The sequence below is a fragment of the Gallinula chloropus genome, assembly GCF_964237585.1.
Source record: "Gallinula chloropus genome assembly, chromosome: Z".
NCBI lineage: Eukaryota > Metazoa > Chordata > Aves > Gruiformes > Rallidae > Gallinula > Gallinula chloropus.
In genome coordinates, this window is record NC_140089.1 from 63,559,814 (window position 1) to 63,571,906 (window position 12,093).

A 12,093-nucleotide genomic window follows, 5' to 3' on the forward strand; every position below is an offset into this window, starting at 1 on the left:
TTTTTCTTTTGACTACCTGTGTGTTTTGAGTTTATTTGTGTACTTAGAGGATTTAGTAATCTTAAACCATTTACTGCATATATATATACACACACACACATCTCAAGCAGTGATGTTTAGTTTCCCATTTTGGTACTTTGTAGAATAATGGAGATGTGCCAGGGCCCGCCAGTCTATAGTTCAGTTTATCCCATTGGTAGTACTTGTGTTTATGACCATAAACACATTAGAAATTCTAGAATAGCCCTAAGGGACAGCTTTCTTAAGACCATAGTTTATTTGGGGATTTTTTTCTTCTGTGAAACAACATTTTGGGGGTTCAGATGATTGGTTGTGTTGAAAGAAATTGTGAATTGTGTTTAGAGAAAAAAAAATTAATGATTTTGGGGGACTACTACTGACTGGAAAGAGATAAATAATTTTTTCTGAAAATACATTTTTCAGCTTTCTGTTTGGGTTTCATTTGCAGATATTCTACTGCTGTTTGCTTAATCTGTATACTCTGATTCTTGCTGCAGGCCTCTCTCCTCGGATCAGCCTGGCCAGTGGCTGGTATTTTGGTCATGGTTTACAATGTTTCAGCTGACAATCTGCAAAAGGAAACATCTTTGCCTCTAAAATTTTCCAGAATATGGGACATATTTCTCACGTTCCTGCTGTAGCAAGGAAACCTTAAGGTAAGTCTTGTGAATGTCTTCTCATTCAAGCTGTTCTTTTGCAACAGGCTGGCTATAGTAGATGTTTACTGTAAGCAGGGTGACAAACTCAGCACCGGGTATTTTGTATCCTGTTTTGCTAGAGAAGCTGCAGGACTGCTGTTTTTCCTTTATGCTCCAGTTCAGAAGAAGGTATCAAAACTTGTAATGGGCAGAGATCACTTTGTGTGTTGGGAGAAGCAGGATGTTTGGGGACTGGAGTATTGTGGAGAAAAAGTATTTTATTTAGCTGTGAAGTAGTGACAGGGCCATGGAACCTCCTTTGCCTCCCTTACTGGAAGAGCAACGTGTGCGCAGGACTGCAGCTGGTCATGCAGCAGGTGCCTCATCCCTCAGGGACAAGCACTGGGGGAACTGTACTCCTCTAATAGAGGCTCCCAGTGGAGCCTCATAGTGGAGTGGTAGCATGCCACAAGTGTTGTAAGTCAATACTTACTGTTAACTAAGTTTATCTTCACCTGGCATCTGCTCTAGGTGTGTTACTTTTGGCCTAGAAGAATATAACAGAATCACAGGAGTTGGAAGGGACCTTGAGAGATCATCAGGTCCAACCCCCCTGCCAAGGCAGCTCCCTAGCTCATATTGCACAGATGGGCGTCCAGACAGGTCTTGAATATCTCCAGAGACGGAGACTCCACCACCTCCCTGGGCAGCCTGTCCCAGGGCTCTGTCACCCTCACTGGGAAAAAGTTCTTCCACATGTTGGTGTGGAATTTCCTGTGCTCCAACTTGCAGCCATTGCCCCTTGTCCTGTCTCCACAGACCACTGAAAAGGGGCTGGACATTTCCCCCTGCATCCCATACTTAAGGTATTTGTAAACATTAATAAGGGCCCCCCGTAGTCTTCTATTCTCAAGACTGAACAGTCCCAGCTCACTCAGCCTTTCCTCATAGAGGAGATGCTCCAGGCCCTTAATCATCTTTGTAGCCTTTCTCTGGACTCTCTCCAGGAGATCCCTGTCTTTTTCATACCAGGGAGCCCAGAACTGGACACAATACTCCAGGTGGGGCCTGACCAGGGCAGAGTAGAGGGGGAGGATCACCTCCTCCGACCTGCTGGCCACACTCCTGATGCACCCCAGGATCCCATTGGCTCTCTTGGCCACCAGAGCACACTGCTGGCTCATGGCCAACCTGTCATTAACCAGGACCCCCATGTCCTTCTCCACAGAGCTCTTCTCCAGCAGGTCATTCCCCAGCCTGTACTGATTATAGCTATTATCTGGATGGGTACGCTTGCATGAAAGCACACCTGAGAGTCATGGCATAACAAAGTTCATCCCTGTAGCCACAGAAAATGAAGAATGTGGGGGCATCTTGTAATATTGGGCTGAAAGAGGCCTTTTAATTGAATTGTAGAATGCATTAGGTTGGAAGGGACCTTAAAGGTCATCTAGGCCACTCCCCCTGCAGTAATCAGGGACACCTTGAAGCTCGGAGTAACCTGATCTAGTTTAACAAGCCTGATCATGAATGCCTCCAGGGACGGGGCCTTGTCAAAAATTATCCAGAATAAACCATAAAACATCTATTCCTTGAGTTCTTTCTTAAGCTCTAGAGAAAACATCTTTAGATGTAAAATAATTTCACTGAAAAGATATTTTCCCAACAGGGCAAGGCTGCATTTGAGAATCATGCATGTGCAACCTTTTTTCTTGACATTTCTAGGTAAAGATGGCAGAAAAAGTTTGGTATGTTTTAATTCCTCCTCAGGGCAATATACTGCTTATTGATATCCTCACATAGTAACTAACATCTCAAAAGCTTTAGACCTCATTGTCTTTACTTACCTGGTAAGCAAGAGCTGGGTGACTGAAAAATATTACCAGCTAAGGATTTTCTATATATGAGTATGTACATGGCTTAGAGGTGAGGTGGGAAAGAGAGGGAGGGGTTTTACACTCCATTTCTATGCTTTTGGGTCAGTGAATCCAGCAACTTCTTCATTACTGCCCATCATATACTGTGATGGCAGGTTCACTGATGTGCAGTGTGAGAATGGGTTTAGACTGGAGGTACTGGATTTTCCTTTTTAGTGCTAAAGGCAAGGGTGGGAAGGGAAGGATGATGTTATTATTCATTTCCACTCTTTAAGGATGAGGAACTAGAGAGAATATCACGTGTTAGGGTGTCCAAATTGGGGTAGGAGCCAAAACACAATGTGGGGCTTGGTTCCTGCTAATCAGCAAATTGAGTCTATGTGTGCAGTGCTGGTCTCTCTGAATGTTAATAAGTTCTGCTTCCTTCCTAAGCCACATCATTTACAGCTAATGAAGCAGTGAGGAGCTATGGGAGAGAAAGCCTTGTGTAGGGGATGGTGACATGCTGGGGGAGGAAACCTCCTGCAAATGGCCTTCTTTACTTCGGATGGCTTCCAGCTGTCACTGCTCTTCTCTCCTATGCTGTCTTCAGAGTATGCCTTCCTTCTGCTCTGCAGGGGAAGAATTAGAGAGGCAGAGATAAAATAGCCCAATACAGTCAGGATAAGTGTGTTCCTTTTTGAACTCCTTGTTTGAAAACAGTAGTGGGCTCCTTGGACTGCTTATTGAGATTCCTAGTGGGAAAAAGAGCTCAAAGAAGGCTTGTCTATATTTAAGTGTTGGTAAAATTTCTCTCACCTAGTTGTAGCTCAAAAAAGTAGCTGACGGGGGGTGAATGTTTTGTCCTGTGACATCTTTATAAGGTCTTTATCCTGGATTGCAAAGCATGCTGTCCTTTGATCATCTTGCCAAAGTTCCATTTTCAGTGCAGTGTATTTGCTTTCCAGCAGCTGTTGGTTTTCAAAAGGTAGGGAGTGATTCTCTCTTTGGCTTGAGATATGTGTTTTGATTCATTCTCTGTCTGGAGCCTGACTGTTTTACATCCAGAGTAAGCCTACCTACCTGGCAATAGGTTCTTCATCTCTTACTCCTCTTTGCCCTGCACACTCCATCTGGGAATATCAGCCAGATTTATTACGGTTGATAATCAGAGTTCTGGTGCAGAAGACTTTAAAAAAACATATAGAAATTGAAAGTACCTTTTTGTATGCTAATCTTGCAATATATGTGATTTTTCTGTTGTAAGAGGCTAATTGCTTCTGCTTGGTTAACAGTATTAACAACCTGTAGTACAACATACTGCATACTTAAAATATCCTGGGATGATTAACTTCAGTGCTTAAAATTGTTAAGAAGTTACAAAGCTTGAGTGTTCGAGTGTAAACTTCTTAATGATAAAGTACTTGCTTCTTCAGTTAAGAGTAGCTTGTTTACTTAACTTTCATCAGAGGACAGAAGTACTAAATTGAAATAATCCTGTCTTCACCTTGGGGAGAACAAAACACCTTGGGGGCCGGGGAGGGTTGCTTGTTTTGTTCAGGTGTGGGGTTTTTTGGTGAAAAGTATACTTAAGGTTGAAGAGACTAATTGTTTTGCTGAAAACCAACAAAACAAAACTCTGGTGCTACTGGTAGCCAGACTCCAATAGCAGTCCGCTGGTCAGCCTAGCAATGGCTCTGAAGCAAAGTACAGTTTGTGTGTGTGTCTGGCTCATCAAGCATCTGGTCAGTGTGTTGGTGTTTCTTTTGCCTGGGGAGCCAAAGAAAATTCTTTATTTTTTCCTGCTTGAGCTTCATGAAGGAGATGTAAAACTTGAAAGTATATGGTCTATTTCTGAAGGACCTCTGTATGAAGAATAGCAGATCTCTTTGAAGCTAAGCCAGCTTTGAAGTGCTCCCTATTGTAGGCAGCTGACGATGCTGCAGTTTTTGAGAAAAGTTTGATATGTGGAAGTCTAAATAGAGAGTATTGGTCTAGCTCCAGCTGAGTTTTTCATTAAAAAGAATGAATAGGAGCCTTTCTGAAAGGTGTTGTCTTTAGTCTAGAAGGGACTGGAATCTTCTGTTTATTCACAGGATATGCATAGTCTTGGCAAAACCATCTGACCTTTCTTCTTACCTTGACTCCTCATTTCTGGGGTGTCTTGACGTTGCCCTAGCAATACTTTTAATGAAAAGACAGCTTAATTAAAGGAAAATTTCTGTGTCATCTCAGTTTTAGGCACCTTTGAAGGGTTTATACTTAGGACACAGATTCTCCTCTCTTGCCCCCTCTGTTACCTACATGAGAAACAGCTGTTCCTTGGAACCTTTCATAGTTTAACAACATCCCATTTGACATGATTTTACTGGATTTTAATTGTCACCTGTGCTTTCCTATCTGTCTTTTGTTTGTAAGACTGCATTTTTTTTTCTCCCTAGGTTTTGTTACATGTAGCTGTTGTTACACTGGAGTTTAACTTCAAAGCCAGTGTGAACACTGCTTGTCCTCTTTCCAGCAGTGGAAAGAAACTGTTTTCCAGTAGTAGCTGGGTGGTGTGGCCATCATCAGTGCCTTCTGGCTGTAACTCTTCTTTACATTTTTTTTTTTTAAACTCTTTGTATGTCTCATTCATGTGTTCCCATAATCATTAAGACCATAACCTTGCGTGGATTATTGTTCTCCTTTCTTTGTACAGCCCCCAGCAGAGTGAAGACCTAATGTGATGGCTTTTTAGATGCTACCCCTAAAAGGTCAGTAATATTCAGAAACATACTAGGTTTACCATCTCACTTTGTGTAAGCTGCTGAACAGTGCATAGGTAACATTGACAGTTACTGATTTAAAATTGGTGTGACCAACTAATCTGGGTTTTGTTAACTTTGATGTGAAAATTGCTTTGTTTTAAATTTCCAGTTGGCTCAGTATTCCTCAAATCAGGGGTTGCCCTCCAAAAGCAAGCAAAATGAGAGTTTGTCTCTTCTTAATTAAAGAAGTCAGTATAGGTAGTTATAATTTTTATATATATATCATTGTTTAAAACTTAAGATTCAGGTATATCTTCTTACTTTAAAGACATATATAACTTCAGTTTACAGCTGTTTAATTTTAATTAATAGTAACAGTTTAGTTTCACTTTTTTTTTCCCCACACTGTTTGGAAGGCAGCTTCCTGTCTTGTGCTGTTTATAGTTTTTACTGCAATTTTTTTCAAAGGTGACAAGTTGTGTTTAATGCATTTGTGGAGGTGAGGTCCATAAGTAGCTTTTTGCCATGGTAAAGCCTTTGAGGGACGAAGCTTTTTAATTCACTCCTGTCCCTAGAAGAGCTTCCTAGCTTTCAACAAGGATGGCTGTTACAGCTGATTCTGTGCTTCTCTCTTGAGTATTGGCTGCTGGCTTTTGTGTTCCTGTACAGGGTGCTTCCCCTGGTTTCTGCTGGTAGCAGGATGATTAGGAAAGAGGTGTTCTGGATTAAAAATCCTGTGGTGTGCTGGGTGATAGCACACAAGCTTTCTTTGTCCAGGTTGAGCACTGGTTCAGCTTGGTGGCTAGGTGACGTAGTGGTAGGTATTGTGTAAGTGACAGGAAAGCATGAAACATAACGTGCTCGTGCTTTTGTGGAGACACTGATTTTTATGCAAAAAACATGAAGTTTATCTTCTGTGTGGAAAACTGAGGACAAATTATAGAATGACACACCTGATCAATTGGTTTTGAAAGGTACCATCTTCATTTGCAAATGGAGACTTTTTTTTAACCCTTGTAAGTGTGTAGAAGCTGTAGAGCAGCAGGAAGCCAAGTCACTGAAAGCGTCCAGAGGAATTTCATTTTATTTTCATAAACTAATCTACCCACTCACCTCTATCTGTAAACTAATTACTTTTTTAATTAGGTAGCCTTTTTGATTGCTTATGGAGAGCAGTGGTGAAATTTACCATTAATTATGCCGGGGCAGGAGGATGCCTCTGGATTGTTTTAAAGGATGAGAAAATTTTATTTCCTTTTGTTGAAATGGGGAGCAAATAGTAATTGATACACAAATAATATGCTGATTTTTCCAATTTCAAACTCTTCAGCTTCTGTTAACCTTACTAATTGAGCCTCCTTCTGTGGGTCATTTGGTTTCCTTCCATCTAATGTAACATCTATAGGAATTTCAGAAAAATAAGAAAACAAAACTGATGTGAAGTTTAATTTTTCATTCTTGCTGTCAATGGTAATGTTTATGCTGACTTGTTTTAGGTTTTGGACTTCAAATTCCAGTGATGTTTGCCCCAAAATGTGAAATCCTAAGGCATGCTTGCAAGTAATCTGCAAAGTTCAAGTGCTGTGGCTTTTTTGTTTTGGTTTGGGCCTGGAGACCAGATGCCCACCAAACTCGACTCCTCAGCCCCTTTTCAGCTGGACAGAGGAGAAAATATATGTTGAGAGGCTGAGTTGTCGAGGTAAGGTCAGGGAGAGATCATTCCACGATTAGTGTCATGGGCAAAACAGACTCAACACAGAATAAAAGATAAACCCACATAATTTATTACACCATACTACACACACACAGGCACACAGAAACCAGAGTAGGATAAGAAGTAGTACAACTAAATCTTAAAACGCGCCCCGCCCCCCCCCCTTCCCCCATTACTTCTTCCCAGGCTCCACTTTATTCAGAATTTCTCTCCCTTCTCCCCAGTTGTCACAGAGGGAGATAGGGAATGGGGGGGTTTCAGTCAGTTCCCCACGAGTCAGTTTCCCTCTTAGCAGGGAGGCATTCCTCACACCCTCCCCCTGCTGCATCGTGGGGTCCCACCCACGGGACACAGTCCTCCATGAACTTCTCCGTGTCCTTTCCCTCAGGGCTTCAGCTCTTCATCAAATGCCCCAGTGTGGGTCATTTCCATGGGATGCAGATCTTCAGGAACAGACTACTCCAGTCTCATACTGCACAGAGTTATAAGTCTCCCCTGGTAAACTTGCTCTGGTGTGGGCCCCTCTCTCCATGGGCTGCAAGTCCTACCAGGAGCTTGCTCCAATGTGGATCACAACATCTTCCGTATGTCTCCATTTGTTCCTGTGTGGGGTCCTCCACAGGCGTGGGATCTCTGTTCCTCATCTTCCATGGGCTGCAGGAGGACAACCTGCTTCACCATGGTTTCCTCCACAGGCTGCAGGGGAACCTCTCCAGTGCCTGCTGCTCCTCCTCTCCCCCCTTCTTCACTTACCTTGGTATCTGCAGAGTTTCTTACATCTTGTCACTCCCTTCTCTGCTGGCAAAATGTAACCACTTGCATTTTCCTTTGTCTCTTAAATGTGATTCACAGAGGCGCTATGACAGTCACTGGCTGGCTGAGCCTTGAGCCCAGATGTATTTACTGTTGGGTCCAGGGAAGACTTCTGGCTGCTCCTTGCAGAAGCCACCCCTGCAGCCCCTCCTCCTCCACCAGAATCCTGTCACGCAAAACCACACGATCTTGTAATTTGAATATGTTCTTACTCTAGTGCAGTTTTCTAAATTTTCTCCAGTTTGTCAGAAACCCTTTGATTCCTCATCCTGACCTTCAAGATAATGAGCAACCCTGTGTGACCCACATATTAGATACACATACTTCCTCTTTCACCTCTTTTGCCATAGAGATCATTTCAACAGAACTACGCATTTTGAGGTGGCCAGACCATTCAATTTTAGTAGTAATTTCTTGATAACTACTCAGTGTAAGAGGCTGTGCACCCACCTGTGTAGGCAATTCTGTGGGCCCCAGTCTGTTAGGAGTGAGTGGCAGATGTTGCCCCGTAGTTAAGCCTTTTCCTTGATCTGAACTCCTGCTTGCTTTGAGTTAGCCCAAGGACTTGGGTTTTTTTTTCCTTCTTCCCCATTCTAAGAGAATGTTTTGAACCATGCCTGCTGGGCACATGGCCTGTGCCAGTTCAGTCAGTGTTAGAGGTGCGTGGGAGATAGAGTGCAGCTCTGTGTTGAAGGCTTTCAGCAGAGACCTGGGAGATGGGTTGATGAAATAGTGCTTTATTCTAAGGAAATAGAGCAGCGGTGTGTGGCTTGTTTGTGGCTTTTTGTGTTGAGTGTGGTTGGTTGGGGTTTTTTTAACTAGCAGATCTGGATTCAAGCCTCTGCTTTAAGTTAAGCAGAAGGGATTTAAAAATCAGGTCAAGATGGCAGATAAAGCTTTTCTGTTCCTGCTCCTAATCTTTGTTTCCTGCGGGTTAGAAACTTCTTGCTTAGTTTATTTATTGCCTTTTGTGAATGCCATTCTGCAGAATGCAAACTTGTCCCTTGCCTGAAAGTCAAAATATGACAGTGTGTCAGGAGTGTTTGTAGCCTGGCATACACTGAATTCTGCAGATCCATGAGCATTAGGCATTTATGAAATGCTTACCTGTGGATGCAGTGGCAGTGTGCTCATTGGCTCTGTTATCAGTCCCCATGTCCTACCTCGAGGCATTTCCTGGGACTTCTGAAAGGCATGTACTGTACACTTTTATCCTTTTTCTGGGTTAAGCCAAAATACCTATTTACAGTTAGCTCTTCCCTCCCTCCCCCCCAAAGGATGTTGGAGTCAGGAATGACCTGTACATAGTGACACTCCCTGGCAATTGCTTTTGGAGCATATTGTGCTTTTCCCTGCTTGTTATACTACTTATGTCATTCTAAAATAAATTTTTTGAGTGTAAAATTTCAGTTGCTTTATTTGTGTTGGTCACTGATATAGCATGGCAAATTATAAGAACAAAATTTCTGTATTTCAAGGAAGTGGTACCTGTTTGGCTAATAAAAAAAAAGGGTAAAAGGATGCAGAGGCAGCTGTTTCCTCTGCTTTTGTTTTGGAAGAAATAAGTGACATAGGTGTTGGATTCTAAGCAGAGGTTCAGGGTTGCAAATCCCAGAGAGATGCAGCTTAGTGACTGCAATTAGAGCCAGAAGAATAGAGGTGAGGAAGTGATTTGTGGCGTAGTGGTATGCTTCCTGTAGCTCCTGCTGAACTGTGGATGTTTCTACAACTCCTAAGTATTCCACTGCAATCCATGGTTTTCAGAAGAAAATTAAGTACTTTTCCGGGATCTTGTTCCCAGAACATAAATAGCATAAAACAACAACTTGAAACATGGAACTAATAAATTGGAAGGCTTGGTTTTCATGGAGACTGTTTTGAGGGACTCTCAGATGTGTTATAATAGACATCTGTCAGAAAGAATGTTTTAGAATCAAGGTTACTTTTGTAAGAAACTTACCTTCAAAGTGTCCTTGGGAAATTATTGCTAGGTAAGAAAATGCTTTGTATTAATTAAAACATTTTTAGTAACATCATAAAAGCAACTGGACTGTAAATTAGCCAGTTAGAAGAACTTAATGAGTGCTGTGGAAGTTTTTCAGGGAAGGAAGGACTTTAGACAACAGTTTTGATGCTACTTTTAGTTTTGATTATACAGTGTAACTGAGGACTAGAAGTACTAGTTTTACGTGAAGATACCAAGTTTGTTCTGTAGTTGTATTTCAGATGCAGCACATTTTGTGGCTCAAAGACCATGAATCTTGATGGTGCAAGGGGAAATTTAGAAGCAGGTAGTAGCTAGCAAGCGTGTGATCAGAGCAATGGGCACAGAAACTATAATGATAACTTCCAAAGTGTTACTTTTCAGCCTACGTTTTTTCTCAAATCACCTCTCTTTGTTGGGTTTTTCTTTTTTTTCAGTCAGGGTGTAACATGGAGTCCTGTTCTGCTGTGACCTCTCAGTAAAACAAATGCTTTGTGCAGTTGGCAAAATATTGAGAAACTTCTTTAACGTACTCTGCCAGCAAGAGAGGTATACTTGAAAAGATAGTACCCCTATCTAGGTGTGCATCTCACACACAGAGGCGTTCATGATGAGTGCAGTATGGAACTTGCGATAAATTCACCTGTATCATGTGAAAAGGTAAATACCACTCGTCATTCTTAGGCATACTTTGAAAAGCCCCAGTAAAGCTAGTCATAAGGTTCAAACAGGTTATAAATATTGCTTATAGGATTTTTCTTTTTTGGGATGGTCTCTTTTGTCCACTAATACACACAATGTACCTCCAAAAAGAGCAGACAACTTTAAAACTAGAGATCACATGGTATCACTTGATCTGCTAACAGCCTTGTCAGTCTGGGATCTAAGAAAGTAGTAACTTCACCAGGGAACTCTGACCCAGTCTAAACAATGCATGTTTATTTAGGAATAATCTGCACCTGGCCACTCAGAGCACTGCTGGAAAAATGTGGTCTACCATAATTTATCACTGCATCAACTGTTCCGCTGCCGTGAGTAATGCGCTATCTGCATGACTCTCCCAGTCACCCTTGAGGGTTCAGCCCTATGTTACTCCTACCTTGTCAGAGTTTTTGGATATAGTTTTTTGCAGGTAGCATGCTGCCGTTGTCTCAGAAGTTAAAACACTTCCAGAGGCATCTGGAGATAAGAAGAGAGCAAGTCCTTTCAGATAGGAACATACCTTGATTTTTCATTAGTGAGGCTGGCTATTTTCTACACAACAGAATGTGCTCAGTTTTTTGGAGAACTTAGTAAGAGGGAAGAAGAAATGGATAGGGGACAGCGGGTTCATGATGCAATTGGGAGGGAGCTAGAAAATTGCCTAATATTTCCCTGTCCAAGCTAACATGAGAAATGACTCCTAGAAAATACTGCATCAAGACACATTTCCCTGGTCTGGTTTATGTGGTAGCTACCCAGTCCCATGCACCTTTAACTCTAAATGCCAGCTTAAGCCATATCACAATGCTACCTTCCTTCTGCCAATATAGGTCATGCATCTGTTTAGCTTTCAGGCTGACCTGCACTACTTCTGTTACTCAGCAACTACACATCATTTTTATGTGGGCTTCTTTTCCAGAAGTGCATATTCTTCTTCTGAAGAGTAATTTTCATGTTAAATTCAGCTTTACCCAGCAGACCTGACACCTCTCCCCACCACCTTTCAGCCCAGCATTTGCTCACCACACTCCATTCAGTAGCCACAAGCACAGTTACTGTTAGACTGACTGCATCCAGTCAACTCAGACACACATTCTGCTTTATCCATTCCAGCTATCTTTCCTGGTGAAGGTCCATAGAAGAAGCTGGCTGAAATGAGTATTCAGAGGGAGGTGTTCTGTTCCTTTGTGCCATGAACCAGGTGGTGTCTTGGCTGTTACATGCCTGGATATGTTCTGGTAAGAAGGTGTGCAGGTGCTCTTAGGAAACCGTAACAGCATTACAAAAGTTTGTCTTATTGGTCGAGGGTCACGTTAAAAGTCAGTCATTCTGCAGCCAGTCAGAAATCTTCTGGTATTGATAGCATACAGCTTGAGAGTGATGGACAAGTAGACCTATTACACTCAATGTGCTTAAAGTACATAAATAGAAGTACTGAAACAGTAGTTTACCTAAACTCAGGCAAATTAACAAAAAAATTTATTGAATATTCAATATAGCACCACACAAAAGGTACACTGTGCTTTGTGTTGCCTTTAAGGAACATGCGAGAGTGCTTTCAAACTAGAAAAACTAATGTAAAAAGCTTTATTTTTCAACAGCAGAGTTTATCGTTTGC